Raw genomic sequence first — 14,967 nt, 5'->3', positions numbered from 1 at the left:
CTTTGAACGATGCCGATAGAAGCCATTTCAAACATTCAACAGATGCAAGTAAAGTAACACTACAATCAATATTAACGAACAACAGCATGATAGATGCCTTCGAGGTGGGCAAAAGGAAACCGCTGGTGTTTACACATTTCCAAAAGAATGCACATGCAAGATTGGATCGTGTCTACGTAACAACATCAAGCTCCAAGCCGGTTATACACTACAGTGTACACGCAGCATATTTTAGTGACAACTGTATGGTGAAAGTGGCCCTTGGGCAGTAGAATTCTCAAACTACGAAAAAACGAGGCTGGTCACAGTGGAAGCTGAACATAAAGTTGCTAGAGGACCATAAATTTATTGGATCTGTGAAAGATGAGATAGCTGAGCTTATATCAAGCAACGAAGATTGGATCCCTTCATGGGAGCAATTTAAACAGCAAGTGCGGTTTATCGCTATAGAAAGGAGCAGCGTGCTGGCTTACGAGAAAAAATGCAGAGAGGAAGGTCTGAAGAAAAGGCTGAACTCTGTCATGAAACTAGAATCGCAAAATCCTGGAAGCTTCGAAGAGGAAATGAAGGATACGAAGTATGAGCTCGAACTTATAAATTATACGAAGTATGAGGGGGCAAGAGTCAGGTGCAGGTCTCAGAAGTATTTGCCAGACGAAGTTCCCAGCAAGAGGTACTTTCTGCAAGAAAAGGAATACGGGGAACGAAAAGTGATAGAACAGATCCAACATGAAGGGGTGATAATTAATAAAGAATCGGATATACTCAAGTGCTTCGAACACTACTTTGAAGACCTCATAGGCAAAGAAAGAAAGTCAGACGTTGATGCTGGGAATGAAACGAAGCAGTGGAACCTGTCCCGCTTGACAGATGAGGAGCAGCAGGCATTAGATATGCCCCTCCATTTGGGAGAAGTCCAAGATGCAATAAAGTCTCTCGCACGAAATAAAACGCCTGGGTCGGATGGCTTGGGAGGAGAATTCTACCAAACCTTTGCGGATTTTCTCTCGCCAGTGTTGCTACAAGTATTCCGAGAATCTGAGACACGGGGGTTGCTGCCGCGAACTTTTCGACGTTCACGTACGGTACTGATACCTAAGAAAATTGCCGAAGGGAGTGTGCCTGGTGTCAAGGACTACAGACCTATATCACTGTGCAATACGGATTACAAACTATACTCTAAAATACTTGCAGCTCGACTGCAGAAAGTGATTCCCAATCTCGTTGGAGACCATCAGTCGTGTGCTATAAAGGGCAGAAGTATCCAAATGAATATACACGTGCTGCGCACGCTAATGGACATATGTACACAAGAAGGCGACCAGGCAGCAGTGCTCCAAGCCGACCTGATGAAAGCGTTTGACAGAGTCCGCCATGATTTCTTATTTTCTGTACTGCATCAGATGAACATAGGTCAAGCTTTCTCGGAAAGTGTGCGACTTTGCTACAGAGAAGTAACAACAAGAATCCTTACCAACAATAGATGCACATCAGAAATTCCTCTTCGTTCTTCTGTTCGCCAAGGATGCCCGCTGTCCCCTCTCTTGTTTGACCTGTACATCTAACCGTTATGCCGAAAGATCATCAACAATAAGAACATTAGAGGTTATCGACTTGGAAATAGTGAAGTCAAGGTGTTGGCATATGCGGATGATATCACATTTGTCGTTGCTGACAAGAACAGCGTTACCGGCGTCCTCAAAGAAATTGATGAATATTGCAAGCATTCAGGAGCAAGCCTTAACAGAGAAAAGTCTGTTGGGATATGGGCGGGGCAGTGGGGGACGACGCCGGTGAAGTTTCAAGGGATTGAGTGGCAATGTGCACCAAGTGTATACCTAGGAGTCCCGTTACAGGAAAGTAAAAATACCAATAGGATGTGGCTGGAACTGTGCAGCAAAGTACGAACTCATGCCAACATCCTGAAAGGAAAGGAACTGTCCATCTTTCAACGTGCGTCAGTGTGTAACGTCTTCCTCGTTGCGAAGCTGGTGTACTGTCTGCAAGTGCTGCAGTGTGCAAGGACAAAGATTCAAAAATTCCACCGCGTTTTCGCTACGTTCACGTGGATGTCGAACTTTGAAGCAATGCGCAGGGACAATCTTTTCAGACCGGTGTGCAGTGGTGGGGTGGGACTACAACATCTGTTCGTGATGCAACTCGTTATGAGGCTTTTGTTTTTCCGTAACTCTACGCACCCTGTGTTAAAATGTATGCTGCAAAGTATTGGGCAAGTGTACCTCCCAGAACTAGTAGTGGCAACAGTGGATCGTACATTCAAGCTGTCAGGTTTTTACACTGAAGTACTGTTATGCATGCGTTTCTTGCTGGTAAGGTTTTCGCGGGACTACCTCTTTAGTGTGTCAAAAGCGAGACTGAAAAGTGATCTTATAGATTCGCTTTTCCCAATACCTCTTTACAGAAAGATTCCCAGTAGCTGGGCAGGATCAGACATCCTAAGCAGAGTGAAGAAAATGTGTATCAAGCCACGGATTAAGACGTTTTTCTTTAAAGTGCATACAAATACCTTACCAGTGAAAACATGGTTAGCGGATAAAGGTATATTCGTACCATGGTCCACCAACTGCCGATATTGTAATGAACCTGAGACCAGTGAACATGTATTCATACATTGTACTGAAGCACAGTTTATGTGGGACGACTTGAGCCGGTTGATTAACAAAAGGATACGATTGAACCCTCACACTATGAGATATCTGCCCCTAGTGGAAAAAAACGGTCCCGCGTATGACACCTTGTGTATCCTAGCAACGTTTAGTCTATGGAAAGTTATAGTCGCTGGCAGAAATGAAGAGCCAAGGAGACCACCAATGGAGTACTTGGCCGACGAACTGATACAAATGAGGCGCTTTGCAGAGTACAGAGGACATGTGCCAGGTTGGCTTAAGAAATTCTGTTGTTGTGTGACTCCAGGCCGGAGCACACTTTTTAATGATATGCAATTTTAATGTAATTACTGTGGTGGTGTGATGTGCACATAGTAATAAAAAAATATCCGTGGTGCCGTGGTCGTATAGTGGTTAGTACTTTGCGTTGTGGCCGCAACAACCCAGGTTCGAATCCTGGTCACGGCAAATGGGTTGGCTCCTTTTTGACAAGCCCATATGAAACGTGGAAAACGTAATTGTGTTATGCTTTAAACGCAGTGCTATCGTTATGGTTACAGCAATTGCCTGTTCGTATCCGTGGTGCTGTGGTCGTATAGTGGTTAGTGCTTTGCGTTGTGGTCGCAGCAACCCAGGTCCAAATCCTAGTCACGGCAGATCGGTCGGGTTTTTTTACAAGTCCACATGGGACGTGGAAAGCGTAATTGTGCTATACATTATCACCAACTGACAAACTCAGGAACATAATTGGCAATCCAAGCATTTGCTTCTCACTTATTTACAGCAGAAATTTTGCCGCTAAGGGCTGTGTGCTCAAGGTTAATGTACGCACCGGGGCCGGCTCCTACTTCTGGTACGTGTGACATTTGCAATTTTCAAAATTTTCAGTTGTCCTCAGCACTGGCTAGTCTTAGAAGGGACAGGTCTTAGACGTCATATGCCGCAAGATGTTCTTTGCTTCGACCACACAGGAGATCAGTCGAAGGAGAGGGGGAAGGAGTATAGCCCCGGTTTGGGGGGGGCAGTTTTTTTGTCCGGGCGCTTAGTGTGATAGGGGAGAGAGGGAACTCTAATGTATATACTGACCTTTTGGGGGGCGGCGATCACCCAACAGCCACCCCCCCCCACCCCGCAGGATCCACCACTGATATTGAATTTTTGAGAAGATGTTATTACAGCCAAATAATTAGTAACGCATCTGTTGTTTCATACAACACGCACTGTAGATTGTGAAATATATGTTGTGTATACCGTGGGCTTTTCAAAGGTAATGTAATCCTTCATTACCATATTGTATTATAATACAGTATTAGTATTACGTAGTGTAAAGCACATTTTCAAAACGTATTTGTATTAGTATTATAATATGCATCTTTGTGGAGTAATATGTATTAGTGTTATGATCTCCTCTGCCAGCAGGGAACACTGCCAGCCCTTGGAGACTGAACCGCCGGTCGAATCTTGGCTCGCAAATGTCTGTATGTGGCGCCGTCTATTAAATAGTTCGATCGCTTCGACCCTTTCATTTTCCTAGCTATTGTAGGAAAGCTTGCAGTGAAAACTGACCGCGAAAATGAACACCATCCTTGCGACATGCACTGGGTCCAGTAGACCTTTAGAAATTCCGTGCAGCAGATGTCGCTGGAATGGTTCCCACGTTTCAAGTTTGATTGAAGTAACAATGTACGATGTTTAGAGCAATTTATTTGATTTGATTTCAAGAAAAAAATTGAGATTTTAGATTCACTAGTGTGAGTACCGCAACTCCACATCGCTTGCAGCTTACAAGCTGATTCTAGCAAACAAAACGCTTGACCCACGAGCTTCATAGCTTCACCCACGAGAACTTGGAGCACTCTATCGTAGTGTACTGCCACCGAAACTGAAAGTAGTAATCGATAGTATCGTGAATTTCAGAGGGTAAACGAGTAAGTAAGATAAACGTAACATTTAAATGGATGGTCGCACCCGGAAACAAATCAGTGAAGCCGGCATCAATATGTTCGGCATCGACCTTTGGTCTGCTTGGCTTTTTTTTCCCCGAAGAGTGCTTGGCTATGCTTTCGTTGGTTGCAGCGAATCAGAAGGTTACGACGAAATGGAAATGTTTATGTCGCGCCGACACCAAATCCTGTCTCCGTTGCACTGCATTTTAAAATGTGACGGGGCCCAAAAGTGTTCCTCAGGCGTCCGCTCACCACTACATTTGAGTTCCCAACTGGAGAGGCTGTTGGTAGGAGGATACTTGTTTCGGGAAACATCACAACTCGCGCAGTCATTCTAACACAAGAACAACTAGGTGAATACACTTGTCTTTGACCTCAATAACAATATGGTTATACGGCGCTATCAACCGACGACGTCGAGATGCTGCGACTGTGCTCACAACTGGTGCGACTGCCCACCAGACCGGCTGCCCGCGAAACGCTGCTATTTGGAAATTTTATCAATCAGTCCCGGGGCACGCGATGTGTTTTGGCCAATCGGTATCTACTATGATGCCTGACGCTGTAATATCACGTGGTTATGATGTGAAATCATTTTTTAGAGCCGCGGAGACGGAAAGCTGTGGAGGCCGGCGTCAGCTCTTGTCACCTATTTCTTCACCACTATTTCTCGTGGGATCTTCTATACCGTGGTCAGCACTCCAGGAAGAACGAAATGACAGTATAGTTTCGAAATCTACTTGAAAGGATGGGGCGCATTATCTTTAAGCCGAACCAACAGGCAAGCAATGATCTGGAAGTCGCAGTTAAAGGGACTCTGACCAGAAACTGTGGGAGCTCTTTCGTACTTGCAGTCGATAAAGCGCCCAACAAGGACTCTCCATGCGAAAATTCATGCATTAAAACCCCGCGGTTTCTCTAAACTCGAATTTTAAACATTCGACTTCATCCGAGTGCAGCACGCCTAGCGTCAAACCGAGAAAACATACGTTTATATAGAATATCCACCCCGGCCCACCACTAAGATGGCGTCAACACGGGGGCCACTCGCAACACCCACAATTGGCTTAAACGCGTCACGTGGCCACGCAGTACCTGTCAATTTCCTTTATGAAATGGCATTTCTATGCTAATATGTTTTTATTAGAGAGCCTCAAAAAGAAAAATATACCCTGCATTTATCACCTGCAACAGTTTCTACGATTTTCTTTTCAATCTGTACACGCGTTCCATATATGCTTCCGTATCCGGTCAGCTGTAATGGATGCCGTATGCCGAGCTTGCGAACTGCGAACTTGTGTGACTCCCGGTTCATCCTCTTTGTTCGGGTCATTGGGTTGGTGTTGTAGTTAGTCGCCATATTCTGAACGTTTCACCTATCGTTGCGGTGTACTGTTCTTGATCTGCTGCGAAGCGACGAACCGCAACGGCAGTCACTCGCCTCAGCGAAGTTCTGTCTGCTGCATCTCAAAGGAGCATGGGGACCTGATGATACCATCAACTAAAGAAACCAAGTGTGCTCTCGTGTGGTCCTGACGGAAAAGTAGTTTCAACAAGGTTAGCAGATTTATTTTTCAGTTCCAAGTCAACATACTGAAAACCATGCAAGTGCAGTCGATCATTCTCGTAGCTGTTGTGTAACGCGTATGCTTTCTTACGTATCCCACAGAACCCTCCACTTTTTCAACCAAGTTATCTTTATGAGATCCTTCTGATGGCTTCTTACTAGGCTATGCCGCTCCGAAGCATTGAGATGGGGAAGCGTCGTGGTAGCTGCACCTCCGCTTTCGAAAGATGAAACAGTCTTTCCACACTGTGCTTACTGGCTTTGTATAGAGTCTGGCAAATCCGACAGACATGGACTGCCTTTTTCAAGAAAGTTTGAAATGTAAGTATGTGTATATTGGTTTCACATATCCACCACATATTGAGCGTGTGTATGATTGTACTTTATATGCTACAGCATATCAGCGTACATTATTATTCTACACGTAGTGTGGCAAACTCGACATCAGTCACACAAAGCCAACAATTGCCTTTTCTTCAATTGCTTATTTTTATCATATCATGTTTTGGTCTATATCTCAATTTACCAACCAACAAAGTATATTATTTTAGTATAATCGTCTGATATTTCACAAGTCACAGTTTTACCATGGTTTTGGCGCACTATAGCCCGAGTTGCTTATGTGCCATTAAATTGAATCGTCATCATCTTCAACTGCCATTATTCAATTGAAGTGCCAGGTGGATATAATGATATGGCGAGATATATTTTTGCTGTCATCCTGGAATTGCTCATTTCAGAAGAATAGTCACCGTGAAGTTTGTTTTCGTTTTCGGAAACATTAAGAGGACTAAAACCAAACACTTTTCTTTCAGAGCATCCCTTATGCACCTTCATTTCAATTCCAATCTGTGTTACAAGAATGACAGACCACTCAACAGAGATGAACATCTGAAAGTGAAAGAGCTGGAACGAAGATACGTTAATCTGTGTGAAAGGTGCTTAGTATGTGTGTGAGTCGAGCACATAGGTCTCAAGCTGATTCCTGTCTTCAGAAGAGGTGACAACTATGCTCCTTCTATCTATTAACCAGCTCCACTTTTTAGAGTTCCCTGTAAATTAATGGAGAACATCATGTACTACCACGTTGTCAACCAAGTTGAGTCTGTCGATTTCTTTTTTTAAATTCCAGCATGGCTTTAGAAAAGGGTATTCAGGCAAAACTAACGTAGTGGAATTCGTTCACAGCATTTTGAACTGTCTTGATTTCTGGGTACACGTAGATGTAGTATTTTTTTATTTTGTAAGGGCTTTTGACACTGTGCTGTATGCTCGCGTGTTGGCCAAAGAAGCCTAATTAAAATTTGATCCTGATAACTGGATATGCAGTTTCTCAACTAACCGTAACCGTTGCGACAACTCGTGAGGAGAACCTATCATATCGCCACCATGCAGCATTTGTTATGTTACAATCGCTTCACATTTTAATCTAGTCAAAAGCAAGGCCTTTTGTGATCGGTCTTGTATGATTACATGCCCCTCCATTATGTAACCCCACACTGGGTTCTTCAACCTATGAGAGATAAATAAATACATTTCCAAGTACATTGTTTACAAGGCTGGTTATTCCATTTCCCCACACTACCACAAGCAATTGTTAGAGTAGTGGCCCAGGGTATGAAGCTCGCCACTAATCACCATTCAAACAAAGTTCATAATGTAAAATCGTTTACTGAGAACACCGGCTTAACACAACAATTAAGAATAGAGTAAACGTTTCGTTGCCTATCCAGGTGGCATCATCCCTACAACAGAGAACAATCAAAAACAACATCAAAGGAGTCAAATTGGTGGTGCGCATTCCTTTCATCCAACGTATTTCATACGCTATTTGGAGGGCACTGTGCCCATCAGGCATTTTGACTGTGCGTATCAAGTTGAGTGCATAGAATGTGATGCAACCTACATTGGCGAGATAGACAAAAGACGCGGGAGAAGACTGAAGGAGCACACAAGGGACGTTGCCAGGGCTACTAGTGCTTAGCTTAACTAACCAAGACCGAATTAATCTACCATTGCTGTCCTAAGGGACATATATTTTGGTGGTGCAGTAACCTTTGCACATGACTAGCGATGGGTCCCTAGAAAGTTCTTAGAATCCTGCTTTATCGGGTGTGATGCTTCAGCCTGTAATACAAACCGTGGCCCCCTATCGGATGTGTATGATGCCCTCGTAGATAGGCTGATGTGCTCGTCTTTGGCCTCTGTTGTACATTTCACACACCCTGCTTTCCATCAACACTATTAAAAGGCGTGACCCCCAAACCTGCACAAAATTCCTGATGATGAGTCTTTACTGGACACTGTTGCTGTCCCTCTCACCATGTGCTCTCTATGAACCTGATTCACAGTTCTGGATGCGCTGCCTGAGCTAACTTCAGCATGCTTTCACAACACGAATGGTAACTGCTATGAGGAGTGTTGTACTTACTGAATGCAACATGAAATGCTGTACCTTGACAGGCAATGTTGATATCCTTCTTAACACCGTAGAGAGATGTTCTTTGCTCCCTTTATTCCAAATTGTACTATCAGACGCAAGCCCACTTGCCACCAAGCCAATGAGTTGTGCCTCACAGTCAGTGCAATCAAGGGAATCACTATCACTGAGGCTCAGAAAAGCTGTTTTCCATCGGGATCTGATCCAGGACTGAGCAGTGAGTAGCCCCGTGAAAGCACCAGGGTTTCTTCGAATTTTAGATGTGCCAGCCTTTGTTTTCCTCCCCCTTCTTCTTTTTATGTAGTAGCTGATTACTTTAGCCTTGTACTGCTTTGGGGATTGAAGATGTGGAGATGATGTAAGAGGTGGAACTAGGCTTTAGGCAAAATGAGGCAATAGTGTGACTATGTACAAATCTTCTGAGAATGATAACGAAAGGAAAGTTAGGTAGCAAGTGAGCTGGTGGTGACGATCCATGACTCGAAAACCCGAGACGAGGTAGGGACGATAACAGACAAACACAAACACCGTGTTTGTCTGTTACCTCGTCTTGGGTTTTCAAGTCATGGATCTTCTGAGAATGTTTATGTATCATTCACACAAAGAGAGGATAAGTGTTACATCTTTTTTCCGGTTTTGATATTTATTTATTTATGAATATATCTCAAAGGCCCTCACAGGCATTACATGAGGGGGGACATCAACGTGGGTCACTTAACAAATACGGAAGTTACAAGGAACATACATATTTGGAAGACAGACTCTGTTTTTCGTTCGTTCATCAGTCTTGCTCAAGAAATTGTTCACTGTAGCAATGGTACAATGGTACGAAAGGAGTGCTCATCTATCGTTCCGCAAGACTCATTAAAAAGGACTAGTGTTGTGTTTCAACACAACATATTGAACTCATGAACCATGCATCATCCTGAGGGCTATAAATCATCCCAAATACAGATGCTGAATTATTTTAAATGCGATAGACGAGCTGTGCGAAGAGGTACCTCCAGTTAGGATCTTGGGTACTTGAAGCCTGTGGCATTTTCTGTAGGAAAGGCTTGCAAGCCCCTCTTCACTGCACAGGCTGGGATGACCATGCTCTTGTCTTTCCCAAGCTTGTGCCATACTCACCTTGCAAACTGGCGATAAGCAGTGTATCTGCATCGTCTACACAGATGTACATAAAATATAGTTTAGGCAAATAGGTAACCGGTTACAGTACAGTGTGTGTGCAGTGTCATTTCCACATGTACCTGAGAGCAACTGCAGTTTACCTGCCCACACCCTGTACATTACTACACATGCTGTGTTCTTTTAGAAACCAACATTGTTTTAGCTTTCACTGAATCGACAATCAAGAACACTCAATATCGCTAAAAACCTACGCTAAAACCTTATGCACAGGGCAATACATAAAAACGTGACTCAGGACACAGCACACTGACAATTACAAACTATTGGTTTTCTCCAGTTCAGAGTTGTGTACTGTACGGCCTTTTTACGTGCTGCGCCCTGTACTGTTTTTTACAGTTTTAACGACTTTAATGTAGGACCAAACCAGTTTTGGGCGCCCAAATTTTAACATCGTTCGACAAGGACACATGTGACTTACTTGTGAATATAGTCGCTCATAGGTTCGCGCTGCCCACGGAGTTCAATATGCGACCTTCAGGACAGTCATATTGAAGCATAGAAGTTGGAAATCTTCGTGGGTTGTAATGCACTCATACTGCAGTCATTCGGCAGTGTTTTCGAGCTCCTGGCAGCACAAGCATTCGATCTCCTTCGGCATTATGATACACCAGCCACACCGGCACTACGAACAGCAAGTGCGCATTAAATACCAGAACACGAAATTTCAGAGAACGTTTACGTGTTCGATCACAGTGTGCGTTAAAAAGCTCATCGCTTACCTGAAGATAGGCGACTCATGCTGTTTGCTCCGTCTGTGACCGATGTTCGTAGAGCTCTAACTTCGTCTTGCATTCGCGGCATCGACGACCTTTCGAAAGCCTACCGAGCTGTTCAGCACGCAGAATTTTCTTCTCGATCGCAGAAATGTCAGAAAGAAGTTCCGGGCTCGAAGTCTCCGCATTTCTTCCTTCGACGTCCATATTGAAGATCGCTTTCCGGACGGATGCCGGCGCTCTCACAAACTCACTAACAACAGAACTTCCGGTCCGGGCGCCCAATGAAACGTGGACCTCGTGCTTTCGTCACGCACACGGAAATTGGAGGATGTCCACTACAAAGAGGCTAGATTTCGGCCCCGATTGCGCGAGTTGAGGAGGAAAAGCGAAGCCGGTTTTCAGCTCGCCGTTTGGCAAACTTTGCCGCCGCGCACAGCCAAAATATTTCGCGTGTGGCTTGGGGTCATATTATACCTTCGTAATAGATGCAAACGAAAGATTTGTCAAACTTCTGGTCAGAGTCCCTTTAAGGGAACGCCAACGGCCCTTCTTCATAACTGACAGTGTCATACATATTCCAGTCTCCATGTGATTTCTTACTAGCGTTGATGGGCTGCTACCTTTTTGCAGATATAGCCGCTGAAAATTGAGCATAAACTTGGAGCTGCATACCATACTGCTTGCTTCCATATTATTATTATTTCACGATACATCAGTTTTATTATCAGCTTTATTATCATATATATCAGCATATCTTTATTACATCAGCTTCATGTCGTCCGTCCTGTCAATGTAACCAGACAGACGGATATATTGTATCTATCCCACCATATTCCTGCAAATCCGATCGCACGTATTCAACAAATGACAAACCCAGTTCATCCCTCTCTTGATATATTTAACCACCGTACAAATGTTTTCAAAACTCTCCTCTGGCGTTCACCCAGTAACATGTGAAGTTGTAGAGTTTTTTCTCCCCTTTTTTTTCGTGCCATCTACAGTATCATTGTATATATGTATGTCTGTACTCAATGCATCAATGTGAATATTTTGGTGTTATGTTCCTGTTCTGAATAGGTCCTGAATATGTTATGTTTTGCCTAATCTGTATATATATATATACATATACAGATTAGGCAAAACATAACATATTCAGGACCTATTCAGAGCAGGAACATAACACCAAAATATATATATATATATATATGTTTACAATTCGATCGTGCACTCCCAGCCGAGTACAGCTGTTTCGTCCTACTTGGGACTCATCAGCCCGGCGTAGGGAAGTGACACGATCTTGGGTCGGGACTAACAGTGCGTCTCGGCGAGACGTCAATGTTCCACGGTGACGGCGTCACCTGTGGAGGCCGCAGTGCAAGCCAGCAAGTACATATACAAAATAGAAAAATAGCTCATGCTCTATGGCTGCACGTTGAGCATATGTTTACAATTCGATCGTGCACTCCCAGCCGAGTACAGCTGTTTCGTCCTACTTGGGACTCATCAGCCCGGCGTAGGGAAGTGACACGATCTTGGGTCGGGACTAACAGTGCGTCTCGGCGAGACGTCAATGTTCCACGGTGACGGCGTCACCCGTGGAGGCCGCAGTGCAAGCCAGCAAGTACATATACAAAATAGAAAAATAGCTAATGCTCTATGACTGCACGTTGAGCATATGTTTACAATTCGATCGTGCACTCCCAGCCGAGTACAGCTGTTTCGTCCTACTTGGGACTCATCAGCCCGGCGTAGGGAAGTGACACGATCTTGGGTCGGGACTAACAGTGCGTCTCGGCGAGACGTCAATGTTCCACGGTGACGGCGTCACCTGTGGAGGCCGCAGTGCAAGCCAGCAAGTACATATACAAAATAGAAAAATAGCTCATGCTCTATGGCTGCACGTTGAGCATATGTTTACAATTCGATCGTGCACTCCCAGCCGAGTACAGCTGTTTCGTCCTACTTGGGACTCATCAGCCCGGCGTAGGGAAGTGACACGATCTTGGGTCGGGACTAACAGTGCGTCTCGGCGAGACGTCAATGTTCCACGGTGACGGCGTCACCTGTGGAGGCCGCAGTGCAAGCCAGCAAGTACATATACAAAATAGAAAAATAGCTAATGCTCTATGGCTGCACGTTGAGCATATGTTTACAATTCGATCGTGCACTCCCAGCCGAGCACAGCTGTTTCGTCGTACTTGGGACTCATCAGCCCAGCGTAGGGAAGTGACACGATCTTGGGTCGGGACTAACAGTGCGTCTCGGCGAGACGTCAATGTTCCACGGTGACGGCGTCACCTATGGAGGCCGCAGTGCAAGCCAGCAAGTACATATACAAAATAGAAAAATAGCTAATGCTCTATGGCTGCACGTTCAGCATATGTTTACAATTCCATCGTGCACTCCCAGCCGAGTACAGCTGTTTCGTCCTACTTGGGACTCATCAGCCCGGCGTAGGGAAGTGACACGATCTTGGGTCGGGACTAACAGTGCGTCTCGGCGAGACGTCAATGTTCCACGGTGACGGCGTCACCTGTGGAGGCCGCAGTGCAAGCCAGCAAGTACATATACAAAATAGAAAAATAGCTAATGCTCTATGGCTGCACGTTGAGCATATGTTTACAATTCGATCGTGCACTCCCAGCCGAGCACAGCTGTTTCGTCCTGTGTGTGGGGAAAAATTTATTCATGGGTGACCTAGGCTCACTTCCAAATGTTCATATACAGGCGAGAGGAGGTGACAGGTGACAGATATCTACAATGCTATGTGGTATGAACAGTGGTATGTACAATGATGCTCACAATAACGTTCACGGCCGGAAGTCGCGGAAGAAAACAAGGCCTCCCCAAGTGTCAAGGTAGGACAGACCTCCCCATCGTGCACCGAAGCGCTCTTCAGCACTCGAAGTCAACTCCTCCTGGAGCACTGCCACAAGAAGACATCTGGCACGCTGCACAAGCGGCAGAATGGGGACATTGCGAAGATTTCGCGTGACAGCGCGGCACCTTGCCGTCCACAGCACCGTGGCTCCGCAGGAGGTCAGAAGCATGCGGATACGGCCATCCGCCGAACGAAGGCCGGTCTGAGCGGCACGGTAGTCCACCGGGCACCGGACGCGAGTTGCCCTGCGGAGAACTTGCCAGAAGGCTCTGGCAACGCGGCAGTCGTAGAGTACATGGTCGTTAGACTCCGAAAGGCGGCAAAAGGGACACGTGGAAAATGCAACAATACCCCAGCGGCCAAGGCGGTCGCGCGTCGGCAGGACACGCCAAGCAAAATTCCACTGCGTGTCTTGGAGTGCGCCGGGGAGCCAGGATGGCACGAATGTCGACCAGCTGATTGCCGCGGCGTGAGCTGCACGGCGGGAAGACTGGGAAGTCCTTGTTGCACGGGACATGTGTGTAGCAAGTGTCAACGGTGGCGACGATGCAGGGTCGATGGCAGGGACGTAGCTGCACACCTGCAGAAAGAAACGGACGACTGCGGCGTGGAACCGACTGGGAGCCTCTGCACTAGGGCCGCTGTTCAAGGGGCTGTCGGGGGCGAGATGACGTCGGAGAGGGCCAAGCCAATACTGTGAGAGCGCTTTTGCAGGGGTAAGCTCTGAACGCAGAATCCGCATCGTCGTACGCAAAGCGAAGGAGCGACAGGCAATGGCGATGTCAGGCAGCCCCCACCCACCCTCGCTGGGAGGCAACCGTAGCATTTCCTGGGAGAGCAAAGCCGTTTTCCGCTTCCAGAAGAAACCCAGAACCGCCGTATTAATCCCGGCCGCCACTGACTGAGGGGGCAGAAGAACGTGGGCGAGGAACCAGAGATGAGCCAGGAACACACATCGTATGAGATATGCACGCTCCCGATACGAGAAGCTGTACTGCTGCGCGCGGTGACATGCATCCTCAATTCGCTGGACAGCGTTCGACCAGTTCAGGGGGCTCGGGCCGGCTTGGTCGAAGAAAACTCCAAGCACTCGCAGGCCTGAGCACCGCCGTAACGGCAGATCTGCTGGGACGGGAAAGGCGCCAAGAGGGAGTATCTTAGATTTTTCCAAGTTGAGTCTGCCTCCGGACACCGCAGCATAATCATCATAAATACGCAGTGCAGACGACAGAGAGTGTGGGTCACCGATGAAGAGGGTAACATCGTCAGCGTAGGCGGAGACTTTCCAGGTGCCGGAGCCTGGGAGAGGAAGACCAACCACGTAGCGGGACGCCTCGACACTCTGCAGGAACGGGTCCAAAGCCAGGACGTAAAGAGCAGGGGACAATGGGCACCCTTGCCGCACGCCGCGGAGCACCGGGAAGCTGGGAGATGTCACGCCAGCAACGCTCATTATGCTGCGGTGGTTCTGGTATAACAAGCGAATCCCAGAAACAAAGGTCTCTGGGAAGCCATACGCAGACAGAAGTCCGAACAGGTATCCGTGGAGTACTCTGTCAAAAGCTTTCGCTTGATCCAGCGACACCAGGCATCCTGACG

General features: G+C 46.3%; 1 non-coding gene across 1 annotated transcript; it reads left to right on the top strand.

Annotated features, from left to right (window-relative positions):
• The first annotated feature begins 3,023 nt into the window (after positions 1 to 3,023).
• Trnah-gug (transfer RNA histidin (anticodon GUG)) lies at positions 3,024 to 3,095 on the top strand. Its single transcript has one exon. It is a non-coding gene; the product is annotated as a tRNA-His (tRNA).
• Positions 3,096 to 14,967: the final 11,872 nt, after the last annotated feature.

This window comes from Ornithodoros turicata, chromosome 1 (assembly GCF_037126465.1).
Source record: "Ornithodoros turicata isolate Travis chromosome 1, ASM3712646v1, whole genome shotgun sequence".
NCBI classification, from domain to species: Eukaryota; Metazoa; Arthropoda; class Arachnida; order Ixodida; family Argasidae; genus Ornithodoros; species Ornithodoros turicata.
The sequence above is the reverse complement of the archived record's forward strand: the minus strand, read 5'-3'. Positions and strand labels throughout refer to the sequence as shown.